This window comes from Manis javanica, chromosome 5 (genome assembly GCF_040802235.1).
Source record: "Manis javanica isolate MJ-LG chromosome 5, MJ_LKY, whole genome shotgun sequence".
NCBI classification, from domain to species: Eukaryota; Metazoa; Chordata; class Mammalia; order Pholidota; family Manidae; genus Manis; species Manis javanica.
Window position 1 is genome coordinate 169,527,249 of NC_133160.1, and position 22,399 is coordinate 169,549,647.

General features: G+C 44.0%; 1 pseudogene; it reads right to left on the bottom strand.

The window, feature by feature from the left end:
* Positions 1-7,083: 7,083 nt before the first annotated feature.
* On the bottom strand, positions 7,084-20,944 carry LOC108401409 (syntaxin-17 pseudogene; annotated as a pseudogene).
* Between the last annotated feature and the right edge of the window lie 1,455 nt (positions 20,945-22,399).

Below are 22,399 nucleotides of genomic sequence, written 5' to 3' on the forward strand. Positions count from 1 at the left end.
AAGACCTGGCCGCACTCACGCCCACCCGCCTGCCCGCGGCGAGCAAGCCTGAGGAAGTTGGTCTAGGACACAGGGTGGGTGAAAGGGAAGAGGGGGTAGGCGTGCAGGGACCGGCGGGGTGCGGGGGGAGCCCGGGTGCGGGGAGGTTTGAGGGGGTCCCGGGTACGCGGGGCGGAGGGGCACGGCGGGGGAGCCCGGGTGCGGGAGAAGGCGAAGGAGGGAGCCTAAGGGGAAGAGGAACGGCGAGGGAGAGCCCAGGCGGGAAGGAGGTCGGGATGGGGGCGCCCGGGTGCTCAGGGATGGGGGCGAGAGTCTGACTCTGGGTGTTGGCTGGGGGGTTCGGGCCCCGGGGCCCTCCAGAGCAGCTGCTCGAGATCGTGCTGGTGGGGGAGGGGAGTAGAGGTGCTGCCAAGCTGGAGGCCAAGCCTTGGATGAGTCTCGTTTGGGTTTTGGTCTAAAACGGCCTTCTCCGAGACCACGCAGGAATTTCCGCCAGAGAGGGTGTGGGTGGGACGAGGGCCTCCCCCAGGCCTCCCTGGCCTCTCCCCGAAGGAGACCTGGGGGGGGAGCTCTAGAAGGCGCTCGGAGGTCCCACCGCGCCTGGCGGCGGTCCTGCGTCCCCGGCTCCTTCCACTCGGCCTCCGCCGCTGCAGAAATGAGGCCCGGGAGCCGGTGACTCACCCAGCCGGCTAATTGCAGCGTTAAGTAACTTTGAGCCGGATCCCGAAGAGGCGGGCGTGGCTGCGGCGAGGGGGCGCGCGGGGAGGAGGCGCGGGACAGGCCGGGGTCTCTGAGAAGACGCCTCCATTCCTGACACCCGCTTAGCGAGTTCTGGCCCCTGGAGGCGTCTCCCAGGGCTCGCGGCTTCGTGCCCTGGGTGCGGTGTCCGCCGGTGCCGCGTGAGCAGGGGCGCAAGCCCCCAGAGGGTCCTGGCGTCTGGAGAAGGCCGCACCCACATCCTCAAGGCAGCCGGCGCGCAGGGCCCCACGCCCACATTTCACGGAAACCATCTGCCCAGCGAGTCTGTGCGAAGGCGCTCGTGCGGCTCTTTGGACATTTGCGTGGGAAGGACTCAGGGAAGGAGCGGATTTCGCTGTATTTTTAGCAGCGAGCGCAGATTTTAGAACATCAGCTGAACCTCCTCGTTCTGTCCTGCTCCTCATGCACGATGACTTGCCAAAAAAGTAGGAATAGTGAGCCTTCTCCACATTTATGGTGTATAGGTTTTGAAAGGACAGTGTGTAGATCAGCTTGTATAATAATCAGGCGCCCACGCGCCTGAGCGGAGTTGCCAGGAGCTGACTTCCAATGATTATTTAGGTTTCCAGGGAGACAAGGTTTGCAGCCACCTCCGTGGAGAAGGATGGAGCCACTTCTGCATTCCCAGTGCGGTGCCTGGGGCCAGACTGATTAGGCTTTGGGGGAGGAAGGGGCTGTTGGTTCACCCTCTGTGCCCTGGAAGGAGGCCTGAGTGCGGGGCCGTGGGGTGGCCGTCCTGGGAAGGGCTGCGGGGCAGCTCCTGCCATCCCAGGGCCCGTGCAGGAAGGTTAAGGTCAGTATTTCTCAGCTCGCCTTCAGCACCCCGCCTCCTTCACTAGACCCCTCCTTCCTCTGCCCACTTCCCTGTCCCTTAAACTCACCCCACCCCTTCCTGCCACAGGTCTTTGCACATGCTGTTCCCCCTCAGCTGTCATGTTCCTTGCCACACCTCATCCAGCTCCTGCCTTCTCATTTCTCAGCTCCCGGCTTCCCCTCGCTCAGTAGCAGCTAACCTCCGGTGGCTCCTGCTGTCCTCCAGACCGTGGGCTTTCTTATTCAGTCCTTGCGACAAGCCGTGAGGCAGGGGTCCTGCCGTCCTCCCAGAGGCTGTCCACGAGGAAGTCAGTGGCCTGTGCGGCAAGGACTTAAACCTGGGCTCTGTGCACAGCCCCCCACGGCTCCCCACCTCCCTGCACACACCACCTCCCACCCCCATTAGCTCCCTGCACTCCACCTTTTTGCACCCCAGCCCCTGGCAGAGATCTGGGAGAGATCCATAATGGGATCTCCCAGTGGCCTAAATGTCCATCTTCCACACCAGACTGGGAGCTCCGAGTAGGTGTTAATGCCTAACTTAACCGCCCCACCACCACCATCAAGACTTAGCTGTGCCCTGGCTGTGTGAATGAATGAATGGGGGTTAGTGCCAACCTCGGGCAGCTCTGTCCTGTGCCAGGAATCTAAATGCCAGTCTGGTTCTGCTCACAGGGAGAACAGGGCCAGATGCCACAGGCCAGGTCGGCAGGAAGAAAAGGCACCCACCTCAGGTTGAGGGTGGGGGAGGGGGCAGGAGGAGGGAGGGGACAGCCGCTTGACAGGAGAGCCTGTGAACTCGGGAAAGACTAGCAGGTGTTAATCACCTTGAGCAGGTGCCAGTGTGACTTTGCCCAGAGGAGAGGGAAGCCCTAGAAGGGCAAGAGCCTGCTGGGGTGTGTGTTGTGGAGAGGCACCCCCAGGCGGTGACCCGGGGTGTGGGCGTGGGGGTGGGGCGCTGCTCTGGCGGCGGGAGGCCCCACCCCCACTCGCTGCCTGGCTCCCAGCAGTCGCCTCTTCCCCCAGTGACTGTCTGAGGAAGTGAGGGCAGCAGTCTGTAGTCTCCGCCATACAAAGCTTTTGGGGGTGTCTTGGGCTCACAGGGACCCTGACCTGAGGCACTCCCACAGTGAGGGTCTCCGCCGTGTACAGTTCTGACAACTGTAACCAGGTGCGTCAACTGAAATGGCCCATGCACATTCTGAAAGTTGATTCCACTGCTTTCTGGCAGAAATCTTTCCCCCAACTCCAGCCAGGCTCACCCATGAAGCCCCTTCCGTCCCCGCGCCCCCTAACGCACAGCATCCCTCCCTTCCTCAGCACGCCCAGAGAAGCTGTGGTGCACAGTGAGGAGACGTGGGGGCCTCAGGGAGCCCACTCTGGAAATAAGCACCACCCTTCTGAGACATGATTTCATTCAACTTGCCGTTGGTGAAGCTGTTCCTTGTTGTCCCATGTCTCTCCTCTTACATTGCTGGATACCAAGCCACTGTGTGAACATGCCACAATTTACTTATCCATTACACAGATGACGAGCATTTGTTTGTTTCTAGTTTGGAGATATTGTGAATAAAGCTGTTGTCAATTTTCTTTTGTGTGCACGGACGTTCTTGGGCATGCCTTTTTTTCCAGTAAATGTTCAGCTTTTTGTGTCCTTTTGAGACAAACCGTGGATGTGGTCAGAGTTGGGTGAGGACCTCCAGAAAAAGCAAGACAGGATATTTGCAGTCAGAGCAACGTAACTACATGCAAGCAAAGCCCCCTACCAAAACTCTGTGTTAAACATTAAGCTCTAGAGTCATTCTTCAGTGAGATCAGTTAATATTCCCCAGATAAAGAAGAGTAGCACATGTTTTTATTATGCTAATCATTTATAATCATGTGTAAGATTCACTTAAACACGCTAAAAGGCCCAGGCCTACGTGCTGTCTTTCCTCCTTCAGATCTGATGAGGTGACTTGCAAACTGGACAACTAATTTAGCATGCAGGCCCAGCCATAAACAACATATTAAAAGGCAAGAAGGATTCTACCTTCAAGATTTCATTTTAACACCCAGGAAGTTAAGAAGTAAGATTCTTAACTTACTCTTTAGCAAACAATGCTTCAACCCACCTTGGGAGCTGGGCAGGCAGCCCTGTTTGGTATGCTCCCAGACGAAGACGCCGGTACCCCAGGGAGAAATCAGAGCAGGAAGTTCCTTGTGTTAATTCTAAATATTCAGGGACCACTTAACAAGTCCACACCCCTAAGCCTTTTTTCATGTTCCCCAAAATCCTCAACTGCCTGTAAATCCCCTAGACAACGCACCACTACGGGCTCTCTTGTCCCCTCCTGGCGCGAGCCAGCAGCTCTGTCCTCTCGCTGTATCTCTCACTAAAAGCCTCTCCCTGGCTCTCCTACCTTGAGTGTTTGCGAAGTTCATTCTTTGACTCTGCGAACACGAACCCCGGCATCACTTTTTGATTGAGATACAATTTATGTGGCATAATCACTAATTTTAAATGTGTGATTCAGTGAGTTAAGACAGCTGGCACATTGGCAAAAGTCACCACCATGGTCACGGCACAGAACTGTTCCAACCCCCTCTTATAGATGAGCACCACATCTGCTCCTCCACCCAAGGCCTCACACAACTGTTCATCTGCTTTCTGTGTGTAAGTCCCGGGAGAGGAAATCTCGGGGCAAAATGCCTCTGAAAACCGAAATCAGTCAAAGGGAGAAATGAAGTTTAAAATCCGTTTATTGCTTACAGACCACAGTCCCAGCCCTTCTCTTTCCCGCTCCAGCAGAAGCAAAACCAGCCCTCTGCTCACCTCTCAGGTACAGATAAGCCTTGTGTTGCCCAGGTCATTACCCATTTATATGGAGAACTTCTCTCCACCCGTATATGCAAATGCACTAAAGCCATCCTTGTTTCCTCCTCTAAATGCCTATTGATATGTAGATGTACTAAAGCCAGGTGAGATATTCTGGAAATATTACAATTTTACCCACACTGCTGCTATAGTTTTAGTATAAAATTTCTTATACCTAGAGTCATACATTATGTAGCCTTTTATGTCTGCTTCTTTCACTTGACATAATGCTTTGCTTTTATTCATTTGTTCATATTGCTGAGTAAAATTCACCAAAATTTCTTTATCCATTTACAAAATGATGGACCTTACATTTTTTTCCATTTGGTGCTTTTGGGTATAAAGCTGCTATTAACATTCATGTAGAAGTCTTTTATGAACATATGAACATAATTTCTCCTGGGTATGTACTTAGGAGTGGGGGATTGCTAGGTTGTATCATAAGTTTATATTTAACTTTATAAGAAACTGACAGTTTCCCAGAGTGGCTATACCATTGCGTATCCCCACAGCTGTGTATGAGAGCTCCTAGTGCTTCTCACCCACACCAAAAATTGGTGTTGTCAGCAGTCTTAATAATGTTGACCATTCTGGTGGGTTTGCACTGGTATCTCACTGCAGTTTTTATTTGAATTACCCTCATGACTAAAGATGTTGAGCCTTTCATGTGTCTTAATTGGTGAAGTATCTATAGGAGTTCGTAAGAAGTTAATAAGTTATTGGCCTTTCATATATCTTCTTTTGCAAAATATCTTTCCAAATTTTTGCCAGTTTTTAAAGATTGGGTTGTCTTCACGTAATCAAGTCTTAAGAGATTTTTATACGTTCTACATACAAGTTCTTTATAAGATAAGTATTTTCTCCCAGGCTTTGACTTCCTTTTTCTTATTCTTATCAGTATCTTTCTTTTTTTTACTTTATACTTCAAAACATTTTAATGTTTATAGGTTTATACCATTTATAATCAAGTTGATTAAACACTTCCAGAAATTTCTACAAAAAGTTGGCTATTAGGTTCTATTATGGGGATATTAAATACAATTTCTAAATAACTTTAAATTATAAAAAAATTTAAAAGGTCTGTAACTTGCCTAAACATGAAGACTGCTAGAGTGATATTCCAATCTTGATAAGTAGTAAAAATCAAAGGCCTATATGAACACATACAGTGGTGTCTCCCACTGGCTTTAGTAAACACAAGATCCCCAAACAAAATATAAGCTTCAATTACAGACCTCTTCTCTCCTTCAGGTCCTGATGTAAAACCAACCTGACAGTGGTAATAAGTGCCTAATGCTGTTAAAATGGTGGGCTAAAAAAAAAACATAGCCAATTTTGAGTTGGCAGAGTAGGAATAATATACAGCGATGAAGATGAGGCCATGCTGAAGAGCAGAACACTAGAAATTACAGAACTAAATGATACGCTTGAATCTTGATGTAACTTTATCTTAAATTTATAATTTTAGCTGAACAGGGCAGATTGGCCATTATTAGAATCACCCATAGGACTGAAGTTTTGGAACTTTGTTTTAAATAACGCCCCAGGTGAACTGAATACTCATTCTGGTTTGAACACCCTGTGTTAAAGGGACAGCAAGAATCAGAAAATAGAAACAAGGTAGACTTAAAAAATTAACGCAACCTTACAGGTACCCAGTATCAAACTGTGGGTCACAATCTGACACTTACTCAAAGTACTCCTTTCCTGGTAATATATTAAAGATACAAGTCAGCAGGTAACAATAATTGCTATTTTCCAGTTATTTAATGACAGTAAGAAATGGTACTCTCTCATTGCAATTCGTTGGTGAGAGTCAAAAGAGTATCAAAGAGAAAGGTCTCCTCAGATACAGAAGTAAAAGGTAGCGATCAATAAAAGTTATTAAGAGTAAACTCAGCAAGAGAGAACTGATAAGTCACTGAACTGCCTGATGAATCTGTTTGGCTCCTGAGCAGACAGCTCACACCTTCTGTGGTGCAGGCCCCCATTCCTCTGTCCTCAGAAAAAACGAGCAAAGAATAAGGCAATAGGTGGTTCCTTCCTATTTCAGATGAGTTGGGGATACAGGATGAGGCTGCCTGTCATCTTAAATTCCTTTTCCTAAATTTAAACCATTTTGCTATTTAGGATAGACATTTGGTTGGGCTGGGCTATACTTGCTGTTAATGTCAAGCGTTGGGATTAGCACCACAGATCCTTCATCAGGACTGAGTCTCGGCACTAGGCTTTGTCCATCATCTTGTATGTGAGAAAAGGCAACAAGAATGCCATGCTTGGGAAGAAATGGCAGCTGTGAAGAGTGAAGGGAAGCACCGGAGACTGCCGAGCCTGGTGAAGAGGATGGCAGCAACACCAGTGAGGTAGAAAACTAGTTCTTATCTCCCCCAAGGGCCAGATGAAAAGACTTAGGGTCCAGAGATTCCCTGTGGGGCAGGTACACCAGCCCTTGAGATTGGAAGATGCCCCAAGAAATAATCTGGTATGTCCGCCCCATTTATTTTTTATCTCAAACTCTAACAATGTTGGAAATATTTGGAGATTTCTTTATCTTTTCTTTTTCTGTTCTTTTTCCTTCTTTCTTTTTCTTTTTACTTACAGGTTGTAGGAAAGGATGAACAGAGGTGGGATATACAAGAAAGCAGATTATGAGAAAAGTCCTCATTACACCGAGGTAGAATTCAAAGAACGTCTCAGAATCACAAGGGAGGAAAGGCAACGGGAACTAGATCCTGGAGGTGTTCAGAGACCGGCGGACAGCAGGCTCGCTGACCGGCTTATAAGACTTCCTAACCCTTCGGATTCTGCATTCTTTATTTAAAGAGAAGCAGAGGGAAGGGTTCAGAAAAGAAGAAGGTTTCACACATGAACGTATTTGAAAGAGAAGTTGGGTCTCCCTTTCCATTTTCTTATACCAGTAGTATCTCCACCAGAACATATAGGTGGACCGGACCGCAATAGGGTTCGCCGAATGGACTCCATCGTGTAGTTCACCTGTGCCCCTCGCTAGATCCTGATTTCCCTATTGGATAAGAAAGGTTCCTGAACTCCCATTCTTTTTTTTGCTAACAGGCCTAAATAATCTCCTATATATAGAAGATAAATTAGCATATTTATAATATGCCTAGCCTGAGGATATCTAAGTCGGGGTTATGGAAGAAATGGAAGAAACCATTCCTCTATAACCCAACATGACCACACACGTCATCTCCTTATCAAAGTTACAGGTTCAGTTTTCACATTTGCAGCAGAAAATCTGCTCCCTGGTAATCTTTAAACTTTGCTTGACAAACATTATACACCCTCAGCCCAAGCTCCTCAACCTGTAACGTCTCCATTAACACCCGGCAAACAACAAAATATATCCACTTATCACAGGTCAACCACACTTGAGGATCTACAGCCACTATCTTAACGTAAACATGTTCCAAAAACTGACAGTGTCCGACAGCAGCAAAAGTCCTTATTAGGATAGACAAGTTGGCACCAATAATGCTGAAGTTTGGTTCTTAACTGCATTTTTTGTCCGTCTGGCTGGGAAGATCTGGACAGCAGGAAGCAAGCTTTTCCATCATTTTCTGTTTCCTTCTTTGTATCAATTTTCCACTTGTGAAGCCCACCACCCCACCACCAAGTGCAGTTGCAATTCCTGCCACTTTGAAGCCTGCAAGGAGGCCAATCGGACCCCCACTAACTCCTCCGATGAGCGCACCTGCACAGCAGAGCTGCCAGCTTGTATTTTGCAGCCTTCCCCAAGTTTTTGGTTCCCTCTTCAACATTCACAGCAGCTCTGTTGACATGGCCTTCAATGCTGTCAATCTCCTGCTGAGAATTCACTAGGAGAGAGAAATCAGTGACCAGCTGGCTAAGTTCAATTAAGTCCTCTTCTAAGGTTTCCCAGGATTCTGCAGCATTTTGATCTTGAGGAATTTCAGGCAATGCATGTGAGTCATACTCTGAGGATCAGCTTCAGCAGTATGAAACGTTCCACCAGCCGTCATGGATCTGGTCAGAGAAGGCTGTGATAAAGTTTCTTCGTCACTAAATTGTTTTCTAAGTTCCTCCACGGATTCCAGATGGAGTTGGAGGAAATCTGCTGTTGCTGCGGACACCTCCACTTTTAACAGGACCCGTCATTCTCTGCAGAAGGCCTAGGTCATCCCTCCAGACCTTCAGACAAAGCTTCTCCATTTCTCGGATATTAGAGCAGAGTTGCTGAACTGTATGTCCAGCATTGATATGCTCTTCATGCAACTTGTCCCAGATACCACACCTTTGATACTTTTCAATGTTTATCTGGTGCTTTCTTAACTGCTCTAGATCTTTGGGATTACTATCTTAATGAGTTTCTGGTTAGCTGGTTCAAGACGGCGTAATTTCACTGTTTCTTCATCCTCAGACATTCTAAAAAGTGTTGTGTCACCTCTCCTTGAAACAACTGTCTTCTCCACTCATATAGAAAAACCTCCCACCAGGGCGCCAGAGGCCAGTCTTGTGCACGGCCTATCAGTATCTTTTTAAAAGCAAAAGTTTTCCATTTTGTTGGGGTCCAATTTATTGCTTTTTCTCTCATGTTTTCACTTCCTATCGGGAACCATTTGCCTAAGCCAAGGTCACACATATTCTCTTCTATGTTCTTCAGAAATTGTATAGCTTTAGTTGTTATGCATATGTCTGTGATCCACTTGGAATTAATTTTGTGTATGGTGTCAAGTGACAGCCTGGGGTTTTGTTTTTCCATGTGGTGTCCAATTGTTCTAGCACCGTTTTCTCAAAATACTCACTTTTCCCATTATACCACCGTGGCACTTCTAATGAAAATCAATTGTCAATAAATGTGGGTCTATTTTTACACTACCAGTTCTGTCTCATTGATCTACATGTCTATCCTTATGCCAATGCCACACTGTCTTGATTATTGCAGCTCTTTTTATATAGGTATTGTAATGAATATCTTATTTAAATATAATGTTTATATAAATATTGTAAATGCCTATATAAAAATAAAAATCTCTGTACTTGAGTGTAGCTCTATAGTAAGTCTTGAAAGCAGCTAGTATAAGTCCTCGATGTTCTTTATTAAAGTCATTTTGGCTACCCCACATTTAAATTTCCATATAAATTTTAAAATCAGTTTGCCAATTTCTATCCAAAAATGTCTACCAAAATTTTTATTGGGGTCATATTGAACCTATAGATTAATTTGGGCTCAACTGATATGTCAGCAATACTGAATCTTCTGATTCATGAACATAATTTGTCTCCACATTTATTTAGGTCTTCATTAATTTTTCTCAATATTTTATAGTTTTCAGGCTTGCACACATTTCATGAAAATCACCTGTAAGTATTTCATACATTTAATGCTTTTGTAAATGTTACTTTAAATGACATTTTATTGTCCAGTGCTTTGTTACTATATTCTGGAAATACAATTGATTTTTTGAATTGCTGTTTTATCCTGCAACCTTCCAAGTCCACTTGGTTCTAGCATCTGTTTTTGCAAATTCCTTAAGGTTTTCTACATAGACAATCATATTACAGGTAAGTAGGGAGAGTTTACTGCTTCTTTACCCACCTGCATTCCTTTTATTTCTGTTTCTTGCTTTATGAAATTGGCGAGGCCCTCGTGCACAGCAGTGAATAAAGCGATCATCCTGGCTTTGCCCCTGATCCCAGTGGGAAAACACTTGGTTCCTCATCCTTAAGTATGACGTAAGCTGCGGGTTTTTTTTTTTTTTTTTTTTTTTTTTTTTTTCACATTTAAAAAATTTATTGAAAGGAACAAAGTTTAAAACCTCAACACACTAGAATAGTTGATAAAGCCTGATCTCCACGAAAATATCCAATAAAAGTGACAAATTACTTGTAAGAGAAAAAAGGACATACTGGGAAAACACTTACACTTGCTATTTATTATAAACCCAACAAAATTCATCATGAATTCTTAATATTAATCATATTCCTCTCTCTCTCTCTCTCTCCCTTTTTTTTTGTTCCAATAGGGCTTTGGCACTGTTTCATACTTGTTAAAAACAAAACAAAACACCTGCTAAGCTTTGAACAGTCACATTCAAGCACATTTACTGAATGACCAAGGCCCAGTGGAATCTTTTATAACATGTCTTGGACTTGTTTGAGATCAGGTTCCTAGAGACAGTGACAAAGAAATTGAAGATGACAACCTGCAAAGATTACTTGACAGTCAATCTGCTTTGTAAGCCAACTAGGGACTCTGAATGTTGTCTTATTTGATGTCCTTCCTCTTCCCCCACCCCCTTTATTTAATTTTTGCTCAGTGAGAACTGTGGAACGTGCATTTGAGTAACATGTTCTCCCTCGCCACATAGGCAATACATTCAGCTGTTTTAAACTATTTAGTGATCTTTGTTTCTGTTATAAGTCCCAAATCATGTACATTTTAGTCTGACCATGATTTTCCAGCATAGCTTATATCTCCCCAGTTTCTAACTGCACTATCCCTTTAGTAGTCAGAGTCATTTGTCTTCACTTCATCTTTAAGAACATCAAGATTTTTACTTATTAAATTTGCACAATGACATCTTTTTTTTTTTTTTTTTTTTTTTTTTTTTTTTTTTGAGAGGGCATCTCTCATATTTATTGATCAAATGGTTGTTAACAACAATAAAATTCAGTATAGGGGGGTCAATGCTCAATGTACAATCATTAATCCATCTCAAGCCTAATTCTCGTCAGTCTCCAATCTTCTGAAGCATAACGAACAAGTTCTTACATGGTGAACGAATTCTTACAGAGTGAATAAATTCTTACATGGTGAACAGTACAAGGGCATTCATCACAGAAACTTTCGGTTTTGATCATGCAATATGACCTATAAACCATCAGGTCAAATATGAATATTCATTTGATTTTTGTACTTGATTTATATGTTGATCCCACATTTCTCCTATTATTATTATTATTTTTATTTTTAATAAAATGCTGAAGTGGTAGGTAGATGCAAGATAAAGGTAGAAAACATAGTTTAGTGCTGTAAGAAGGCAAATGTAGATGATCAGATGATCAGGTGTGTGCCTATGGACTAAGTATTAATCCAGGCTAGACAAGGGCAGCAAGACATCCACGGATGCAGAAGATTTCTCTCAAAGCAGGGGGGGTGAGGTTCTGAGCCTCACCTCTGTTGATCCCCAAATTCTCACCTGATGGCCCCCCTGCGACTGTGCCTGTCTTAGGTTGTTCCTCCCTTGAGGAATCTTACCCGTCTCTGGCTAACCAGTCATCTTCCGGGGCCATACAGGGAAATGTAAAGTTGGTAAGTGAGAGAGAAGCCATATTGTTTGCAAAGGTTAGCTTTCAACTTCTTTGCAGATTTATGCCCTGTGGCTTCTATGCCCAGCACTTGTCTCGAGGTATCTTTACCACCTGGAGGAATTATGATACTCGGTAAATTCGATATGAGGCACGAATTCTATTTAAGGTTTGTAATTAGGAAGGAAGAAGAAAAGCTATAGATGTAGCATATGAAGGAAACTTGGGAGGATTGATTATTTCTTTGACATATCTTCTTGTATAGTACCTTAAGTATGTACAGGTTTTAAACTACTAACTAATTTGCACACACATATTAACATAATAGGAATACGGTGACATAAACAAAGCAAATCTATAATTACCAGCCATCTCCAGTGAAGCCAAGAAAACCATTTAGGCACCCTAGGCATTTGTGAAAATTTATCTATGATATGATGGATATTTTCGAACTGTACTTGAACCATCAGACAAATTAAAGCAGCCCATTTCTGGGATCTGTTCACATCCCATATGTTCTTTTAACCATAGATAGTCTATAGTCATGAGATTTTGGGGTGCTACAACTTGCACCCCTCCCAACTCCTGGTTGAGTTCCAACAGTACAGATCCAGTCAAATTCGTTGTCTCACTGTATGCACATGCCAGCCTAGACATCTCCCTCCTTCTTCTTATGGCAAGTCCAGGAGACGGTGGGCTGGATGCAGCCACAACCGCAGCATCGTCCGGATCCCTGTGGAGGCTTTTTGATGATCATCCCCCGGCACGAGTCCTCCAGAGAGTGCTGATGCCGGAAGCTCCTCCTCATATCGTATCTTAGTTCATTTTCTGGGTATCCAAGCTAGGCCTTGATCTTCTGCCTAGAAACAAACAGACCCTTTGCCCACACTTTGACATGCCCTCTATACCACTGTGCAGAACTCATTGGAGGTCAGCACACAGTAACTGCTTTTTTTTTTTTTTTTTTAATTAAGAGAAAGGAATATTATCAGAAAAGAGTACCTCCATAGCTGATCATCTGACACCCTTTAAGTGATCAACATTAAGGATATTTAAAGCATGCGTTGATCTTTGATTTACCAATAGTTTTATCCTGTTAAGGAGTAATCCCCCTTTTCTTTCTTTCTTTCTTTTTTTTTTTTTAAATTTTTAATCTACACTTACCTGAAGAATACTATGTTTACTATGCTCTCCCCTATATCAGGTCCCCCCTAACAACCACATTACGGTTACTGTCCATCAGCTTAGCAAAATGTGGTAGAGTCACTACTTGTCCTCTCTGTGTTGTGCAGCCCACCCTCCCCTTTCTCCCTCCCCCCCATGCATGCTAATCTTAATACCCGCCTTCTTCTTCCCCCCCGTTATCCCTCCCTGCCCACCCATCCTCCCCAGTTCCTTTCCCTTTGGTACCTGTTAGTCCATTTTTGGGTTCTGTAATTCTGCTGCTGTTTTGTTCCTTCAGTTTTTCCTTTGTTCCTATACTCCTCAGATGAGTGAAATCATTTGGTATTTCTCTTTCTCCGCTTGGCTTATTTCACTGAGCATAATACTCTCCAGCTCCATCCATGTTGCTGCAAATGGTTGGATTTTTCCACTTCTTATGGCTGAGTAGTATTCCATTGTGTATATGTACCACATCTTCTTTATCCATTCATCTACAGATGGACATTTAGGTTGCTTCCAATTCTTGGCTATTGTAAATAGTGCTGCGATAAACATAGGAGTGCATCTGTCTTTCTCAAACTTGATTGCTGCGTTCTTAGGGTAAATTCCTAGGAGTGGAATTCCTGGGTCAAATGGTAGGTCTGTTTTGAGCATTTTGATGCACCTCCATACTGCTTTCCACAATGGTTGAACTAATTTACATTCCCACCAGCAGTGTAGGAGGGTTCCCCTTTCTCCACAGCCTCGCCAACATTTGTTGTTGTTTGTCTTTTGGATGGCAGCTATCCTTACTGGTGTGAGGTGATACCTCATTGTAGTTTTAATTTGCATTTCTCTGATAATTAGCGATGTGGAGCATCTTTTCATGTGTCTCTTGGCCATCTGTATTTCTTTTTTGGAGAACTGTCTGTTCAGTTCCTCTGCCCATTTTTTAATTGGGTTATTTGTTTTTTGTTTGTTGAGGCGTGTGAGCTCTTTATATATTCTGGACGTCAAGCCTTTATCAGATCTGTCATTTTCAAATATATTCTCCCATACTGTAGGGTTCCTTTTTGTTCTATTGATGGTGTCTTTCGCTGTACAGAAGCTTTTCAGCTTAATGTAGTCCCACTTGCTCATTTTTGCTGTTGTTTTCCTTGCCCGGGGAGATATGTTCAAGAAGAGATCACTCATGTTTATGTCTAAGAGGTTTTTGCCTATGTTTTTTTCCAAGAGTTTAATGGTTTCGTGACTTACATTCAGGTCTTTGATCCATTTTGAGTTTACCTTTGTATATGGGGTTAGACAATGGTCCAGTTTCATTCTCCTACATGTAGCTGTCCAGTTTTGCCAGCACCATCTGTTGAAGAGACTGTCATTTTGCCATTGTATGTTCATGGCTCCTTTATCAAATATTAATTGACCATATATGTTTGGGTTAATTTCTGGGGTCTCTAATCTGTTCCACTGGTCTGTGGCTCTGTTCTTGTGCCAGTACCAAATTGTCTTGATTACTATGGCTTTGTAGTAGAGCTTGAAGTTGGGGAGTGAGATCCCCCCTACTTTATTCTTCTTTTTCAGGATTGCTTTGGCTATTCGGGGTCTTTGGTGTTTCCATATGAATTTTTGAATTATTTGTTCCAATTCATTGAAGAATGTTGCTGGTAATTTGAGAGGGATTGCATCAAATTTGTATATTGCTTTCGGCAGGATGGCCATTTTGACGATATTAATTCTTCCTAGCCATGAGCATGGGATGAGTTTCCATTTATTAGTGTCCCCTTTAATTTCTCTTAAGAGTGACTTGTAGTTTTCAGAGTATAAGTCTTTCACTTCCTTGGTTAGGTTTATTCCTAGGTATTTTATTCTTTTTGATGCAATGGTGAATGGAATTGTTTTCCTGATTTCTCTTTCTATTGATTCGTTGTTAGTGTATAGGAAAGCTACAGATTTCTGTGTGTTGATTTTGTATCCTGCAACTTTGCTGTATTCCGATATCAGTTCTAGTAGTTTTGGAGTGGAGTCTTTAGGGTTTTTTATGTACAGTATCATATCATCTGCAAATAGTGACAGTTTAACTTCTTCTTTACCAATCTGGATTCCTTGTATTTCTTTGTTTTGTCTGATTGCCGTGGCTAGAACCTCCAGTACTATGTTAAATAACAGTGGGGAGAGTGGGCATCCCTGTCTGGTTCCCGATCTCAGTGGAAATGCTTTCAGCTTCTCGCTGTTCAGTATAATGCTGGCTGTGGGTTTATCATATATGGCCTTTATTATGTTGAGGTACTTGCCCTCTATTCCCATTTTGCTGAGAGTTTTTATCATGAATGGATGTTGAATTTTGTCAAATGCTTTTTCAGCATCTATGGAGATGATCATGTGGTTTTTGTCTTTCTTTTTGTTGATGTGGTGGATGATGTTGATGGATTTTCGAATGTTGTACCATCCTTGCATCCCTGGGATGAACCCCACTTGGTCATGGTGTATGATCCTTTTGATATACTGTTGAATTCTGTTTGCTAATATTTTATTGAGTATTTTTGCATCTACATTCATCAGGGATATTGGTCTGTAATTTTCTTTTTTGGTGGGGTCTTTTCCTGGTTTTGGTATTAGGGTGATGTTGGCTTCATAGAATGAGTTTGGGAGTATTCCCTCTTCTTCTATTTTGTGGAACACTTTAAGGAGAATGGGTATTATGTCTTCTCTGTGTGTCTGATAAAATTCCGAGGTAAATCCGTCCGGCCCCGGGGTTTTGTTCTTGGGTAGTTTTTTGATTACTGTTTCAATTTCTTTGCTTGTAATTGGTTTGTTTAACTTTTGTGTTTCTTCCTTGGTCAGTCTTGGAAGGTTGTATTTTTCTAGGAAGTTGTCCATTTCTTCTAGGTTTTCCAGCTTGTTGGCATATAGGTTTTCATAGTAGTCTTTAATAATTCTTTGTATTTCTGTGGAGTCTGTCGTGATTTTTCCATTCTCATTTCTGATTATGTTGATTTGTGTTGACTCTCTTTTTCTCTTAATAAGTTGGGCTAGAGGCTTATCTATTTTGTTTATTTTCTCAAAGAACCAGCTCTTGGTTTCGTTGATTTTTGCTATTGTTTTATTCTTCTCAATTTTGTTTATTTCTTCTCTGATCTTTATTATGTCCCTCCTTCTGCTGACTTTAGGCCTCATTTGTTCTTCTTTTTCCAGTTTTAATAATTGTGATGTTAGACTATTCATTTGGGATTGTTCTTCCTTCTTCAAGTGTGCCTGGATTGCTATATACTTTCCTCTTAAGACTGCTTTCGCTGCATCCCACAGAAGTTGGGGCTTAGTGTTGTTGTTGTCATTTGTTTCTATATATTCCTTGATCTCTATTTTGATTTGTTCATTGATCCATTGATTATTTAGTAGCATGTTGTTAAGCCTCCATGTGTTTGTGAGCCTTTTTGTTTTCTTTGTAGAATTTATTTCTACTTTCATACCTTTGTGGTCTGAAAAATTGGTTGGTAGAATTTCAATATTGTGGAATTTACTGAGGCTCTTTTTGTGAGCTAGTATGTGGTCTATTCTGGAGAATGTTCCATGTGCACTTGAGAAGAATGTATATCCTGTTGCTTTTGGATGTAAAGTTCTATAGATGTCTATTAGGTCCATCTGTTCTAGTGTGTTGTTCAGTGCCTGTGTGTCTTTACTTATTTTCTGCCCGGTGGATCTATCCTTTGGGGTGAGTGGTGTGTTGAAGTCTCCTACAATGAATGCATTGCAGTCTATTTCCCTCTTTAGTTCTGTTAGTATTTGCTTCACATATGCTGGTGCTCCTGTATTGGGTGCATATATATTTAGAATGGTTATATCCTCTTGTTGGACTAAGCCCTTTATCATTATGTAGTGGCCTTCTTTATCTCTTGTTACTTTCTTTGTTTTGAAGTCTATTTTGTCTGATATTAGTACTGCAACCCCTGCTTTCTTCTCACTGTTGTTTGCCTGAAATATGTTTTTCCATCCCTTGACTTTTAGTCTATGCTTATCTTTGGGTTTAAGGTGAGTTTCTTGTAAGCAGCATATAGATGGGTCTTGCTTTTTTATCCATTCTATTACTCTATGTCTTTTGATTGGTGCATTAAGTCCATTTACATTTAGGGTGACTATTGAGAGATATGTACTTATTGCCATTGCAGGCTTTAGATTCATGGTTACCAAAGGTTCAAGGTTAGCTTCTTTAGTATCTTACTGCCTAACTTAGCTCGCTTATTGAGCTGTTATATACACTGTCTGGAGATTCTTTTCTTCTCTCCCCTCTTATTCCTCCTCCTCCATTCTTCATATGTTGTGTGTTTTGTTCTGTGCTCTTTTTAGGGGTGCTCCCATCTAGAGCAGTCCCTGTAGGATGCCCTGTAGAGGTGGTTTGTGGGAAGCAAATTCCCTCAGCTTTTGCTTGTCTGGGAATTGTTTGATCCCACCATCATATTTAAATGATAGTCGTGCTGGATACAGTATCCTTGGTTCAAGGCCCTTCTGTTTCATTGCATTAAGTATATCATGCCATTCTCTTCTGGCCTGTAGGGTTTCTGTTGAGAAGTCTGATGTTAGCCTGATTGGTTTTCCTTTATAGGTGACCTTTTTCTCTCTAGCTGCCTTTAAAACTCTTTCCTTGTCCTTGATCCTTGCCATTTTAATTATTATGTGTCTTGGTGTTGTCCTCCTTGGATCCTTTCTGTTGGGGGTTCTGTGTAATTCCATGGTCTGTTCGATTATTTCCTCCCCCAGTTTGGGGAAGTTTTCAGCAATTATTTCTTCAAAGACACTTTCTATCCCTTTTCCTCTTTCTTCCTCTTCTGGTATCCCTATAATACGAATGTTTTTCCTTTTGTATTGGTCACATATTTCTCTTAGTGTTGTTTCATTCCTGGAGATCCTTTTATCTCTCTCTATGTCCGCTTCTATACGTTCCTGTTCTCTGGCTTCTATTCCTTCAATGGCCTCTTGCATCTTATCCATTCTGCTTATAAATCCTTCCAGGGATTGTTTCACTTCTGTGATCTCTTTCCTGACATCTGTGATCTCCTTCCGGACTTCATCCCACTGCTCTTGCATTTTTCTCTGCATCTCATCCCACTGCTCTTGCATTTTTCTCTGCATCTCATCCCATTGCTCTTGCATTTTTCTCTGCATCTCTGTCAGCATGTTCATGATTTTTATTTTGAATTCTTTTTCAGGAAGACTAGTTAGGTCTGTCTCCTTCTCAGGTGTTGTCTCTGTGATCTTTGTCTGCCTGTAGTTTTGCCTTTTCATGGTGATAGAGATAGTTTGCAGAGCTGGTACAAGTGACCGCTGGAAGAGCTTCCCTTCTTGTTGGTTTGTAGCCTTTTCCTGGGAGAATAGCGACCTCTAGTGGCTTGTGCTGGGCAGCTGCGCGCAGACAGGGCTTCTGCTTCCTGCTCAGTTGCTTTGGGGTTTATCTCCGCTGTTGCTGTGGGCTTGGCCTGGCTGGGGCTGTTCCTCCAAAATGGTGGAGCCCCGTTGGAGGGGGAGCAGCCAGGAGACTATTTATCTCCGTAAGGGGCCTCTGTGCTCCCTGCTGCCCAGGGGGTTAGAGTGCCCAGAGATCCCCAGATTCCCTGCTTCTGGTCTAAGTGACCTGTCCTGCCCCTTTAAGATTTCCAAAAAGCACTCTCCAAACCAAAACAACAGCAGCAACAATGAGAGAGGGAACAGAAAGAAAGAGAAAAAAAAAAAAGGAAAAAAAGGGACACAAGCGATTTTTTTTTTTTTTTTTTTTTTGTCCTCAGGTGCCAGTCCAGGCACCCGCTCACTGGTCCTGCTGCCCTGTCTCCCTAGCACCAGAGTCCCTGTCCTTTCAAGGCTTCCAAAAAGCACCCACCCACCGGTCCCTCAGGGAAGGAACGCTCAATATTCTTTGTCCTCAGGCACTGGTCCCACGCACCCGCTCACCAGTCCCGCAGCCCTGCCTCCCTAGCACCGGGGTCCCTGTCCCTTCAAGGCTTCCAAAAAGCACTCGGCAAAAAGAGAGAAAAAAAAAGGGGAAAAACGCGCGATTTCTTCCGTCCTCAGGTGCTGGTCTCAGGCACCCACCCACCGGTCCCACAGGGAAAAATGCGGGATATTCTTTGTCCTCAGGTGCCGGTCCCAGGCACCCGCTCACCAGTCCCGCCGCCCTGCCTCCCTAGCACCGGGGTCCCTGTCCCTTTTAGGCTTCCAAAAAGCACTCACAGAAAAGAGAAAAAAAAAAGGGGAAAAACGCGCGATTTCCTCTGTTCTCAAGTGCCGGTCTCAGGCACCCGCCCACCGGTCCCGCAGGGAAAAACGGGGGATATTCTTTGTCCTCAGGCGCCGGTCCCAGCCACCCGCTCACCAGTCCCGCCACCGTGCCTCCCTAGCACTGGGGTCCCCGTCCCTTCAAGGCTTCCAAAAAGCGCTCGCCAAAAAGAGAAAAAAAAAAAAGGGGAAAAACGCGCGACCTCCTCCGTCCTCAGGCACCGGTCTCAGGCACCCGCCCCCAGGTCTCGCAGGGAGAAATGCGGGATATTCTTTGTCTCCGGCGCCGTTCCCAGGCACCTCCTCACCGGTCCCGCCACCCTGCCTCCCCAGCAACGGGGGCCCGTCCCTCTAAGGCTTCCAAAAAGCGCTCGCCAAAAAAAAAAAAAAAAACCGCTCCGGTTTCTCTCCACCCGCCGGGAGCCGGGGGGAGGGGCGCTCGGGTCCCGCCGGGCTGGGGCTTGTATCTTACCCCCTTCACAAGGCGCTGGGTTCTTGCAGGTGTGGATGTGGTCTGGATGTTGTCCTGTGTCCTGTGGTCTCTATTTTAGGAAGATTTTTCTTTGTTATATTTTCATAGCTCTATGTGTTTTTGGGAGGAGATTTCCACTGCTCTACTCACGCCGCCATCTTGGCTCCACCCCGCTGCGGGTTTTTTATAGAAAACTTTTATCAGGTTAAACTTTATTTCCAGTTTTCTGGGAATTCTCCTTATGAATAAGAGATAGAGTTTATCAAATTCTTTTATTTGTTATTGTGTCTGTTGAGTTTATTTCATGTTTTTTTTTCAGTCTGTTAATATGGTGGGCTACATTCACTGAGCTTCAAGGTTAAACCAACCTTGCATTCCTGAGATAAATCCCACTTGGTGGTTGTAAGCAAGTAGCATCTGTTGTCTACTCTCAGGAGACGTACAGGTACCTCTGTCCACTGCCAAGGAAACAACACAGTCAAGCTCTGGATGGAACAAGCGTTACTCACATAGATGCACCACCAAGCGAGATCAGCTCCAGTAACCAGTGTCCCTCCTGGCAGCTGATGCATGGCCTCACCCTGCACAAACCCCTCATGTGCTGCTGCAGTAGGACCCCTCCCCTCCCCACGTGGGACAGATAGAGCCATGTGGCTGGTCAGGTATCACATGGTGCACATACTCAAGCAGAGCAAAGAAGCACATGATTGAAACAGGGAGGGTACCCCCCACAATGTGACGAGCCCGCCACAGCATTATTGGCGCCACAGCACAGGCTGTGAGGACTGCCTTGTGCTGAGGATGTGCTGCAGGCCTGTCCTCTCTCACAGGCCCCAGAGTGGTGGAAGGAGTGCGTGCAAGGCTGCCCCTCCCAACAGTCACAGTCTATTACCCTTCTCACTCAGAGGCACCCATGACTCGCTATTACTTTGTTGAGGACTTTTGTACCTATGTGGATAAGGAGCATTATTTATGATTTTCTTTTCCTGTAATGTTTTTGTCTTATTTTAGTGTCAAGGAGATATTGACTTCATAAAATGAGTTGGCATGTGCTCTCATTTCCTCTTTTATGTAAACATTTATGTAGAATTGACATTATTTCATCCTTATGTGCTTGGTAGAATGCACTTGTAAGGCCAGCTAGAGAGAGAGCTTACTTTGGGGAATGATTTTAATTATAAATTCAATTTTTTAAACAGTTATAGGGTTACTATCTTCTTGAATGAGTGTTAGTAGTTTGTATCTTTCAAGGAATTTGTCCATTACACTTCAGTTTTTAGATTTGTTGGCATAAAATTGTCCACAATAGTCCCTTATAAGTTGTGACTTTTACTATATGTAAAATATCCCTCAATAAAGTGGAAAGAATAAAATGTTTTTAAAATCTTTTCTTATTGTCTTATGCCTGTAAGAGCTGTAGTGAAATTCCTCTTTCATTCCTGATAATGGTGATTTGTGTGTTTTTTCTTATTTTTTTTTCCTGTTTGTTTTCTATTTCTATTCTAATATTTCTGTTTTCCGTTTCATTAATGTCTGCTCTTTGTTCACTGTTCCCTTTTTTCTGCTTACTTTGGCTTTAGTTTCTCCTTTTTCTAATTCTGGTTTGAAACATTTCATCTCTTATATAATTATTAAATGCTACACATTTCCCTTTAAACATTGCTTAGTGGCTTAAAATAACAATAAGTGAATTGAATTCCTTAGTTTCAACTTGAATTCATAAAAGAAAATTTCACTTCTTCTTTGTACTCCTCCTCCACAACTTTCCAAGGTGCCACCTGATGGGAGATACTGGGAGGAAATATGCAAACTTGGAGACAGGAGCTGAGGTGCATGGCAGGTGGATGGTGGATGGACAAATGGGATAGAGAGATAAAGTAAGATGTGGGAGGGGCTTTACAACCATGATAATGTCTCCTGAACTGGAGAACAGGATTAACTCAACTCTGCTGTGGTTAAAAAAGAAGTCTGCTTCTTGCATTAGGCTGAGGTGGTGTAAGTCTGGGGAGAGGAAATCCCAGGGCAAAATACCTCTAAAATCAAAACCAGTCAAAGGGAGAAATAAAGTTCAAAATCTGTTTTCTGCTTACAAACTGCAGTCCAGGCCCTTCTCTCTTTCCTGCTCCAGCAGAAGCAAAGCCGGCCCTCCGCTCCCCTCTCAGGTACAGATAAGCCCTCCTTGCCCAGGTCATTACCCATTCATATGGAGATGAGCTTCTCTCCACCCCTGAGGAGTGATGCAGATGCACTAAAGCCACACTTCTTTCCACCTCTGAACGCCTGTGATATGCACATGTACTAAAGCCAGGCGAGATATTCTGGAAATGTTACAGTTTCACTCACAGGCAGTAAACAACATCAGAGGACTGTGACTGAAAACAAGAGTATCTCCCACATCCTGTGGCCTCAGGATAGCTGTGGCGTCCTCTTCACTCAAGGACCCAGTGAGATGGGTACCTTGAGTGCAGTCAGAGTAGGGTGAGGACCTCTGGAAAAAGAAAGCAATAAAAACCTCTCCCTGGTTCTCCTACCTTGACTGTTTGCTAAGTTCATTCTTTGACTCTGCAAACAAGAACCCCGGCATCATCTTTGGGGGCTCGTCCGAGACAACTTCGGAGGTGAGTATCGGCATCCAAGCCTGCCTTTTCTCTCACTGTCCTTACAGAAGGAAGCCGCTCTGTGGCACACAGCATCGGGCGCTCATCAGCCACTTACATGGGACTAGCCCGGCTGCCAATCTCAGAGTCTCAAGTGACAGGCTCCCCTGCGTCTCCCTCAGTGGATCCCCCGTCTCCCATGGGAGC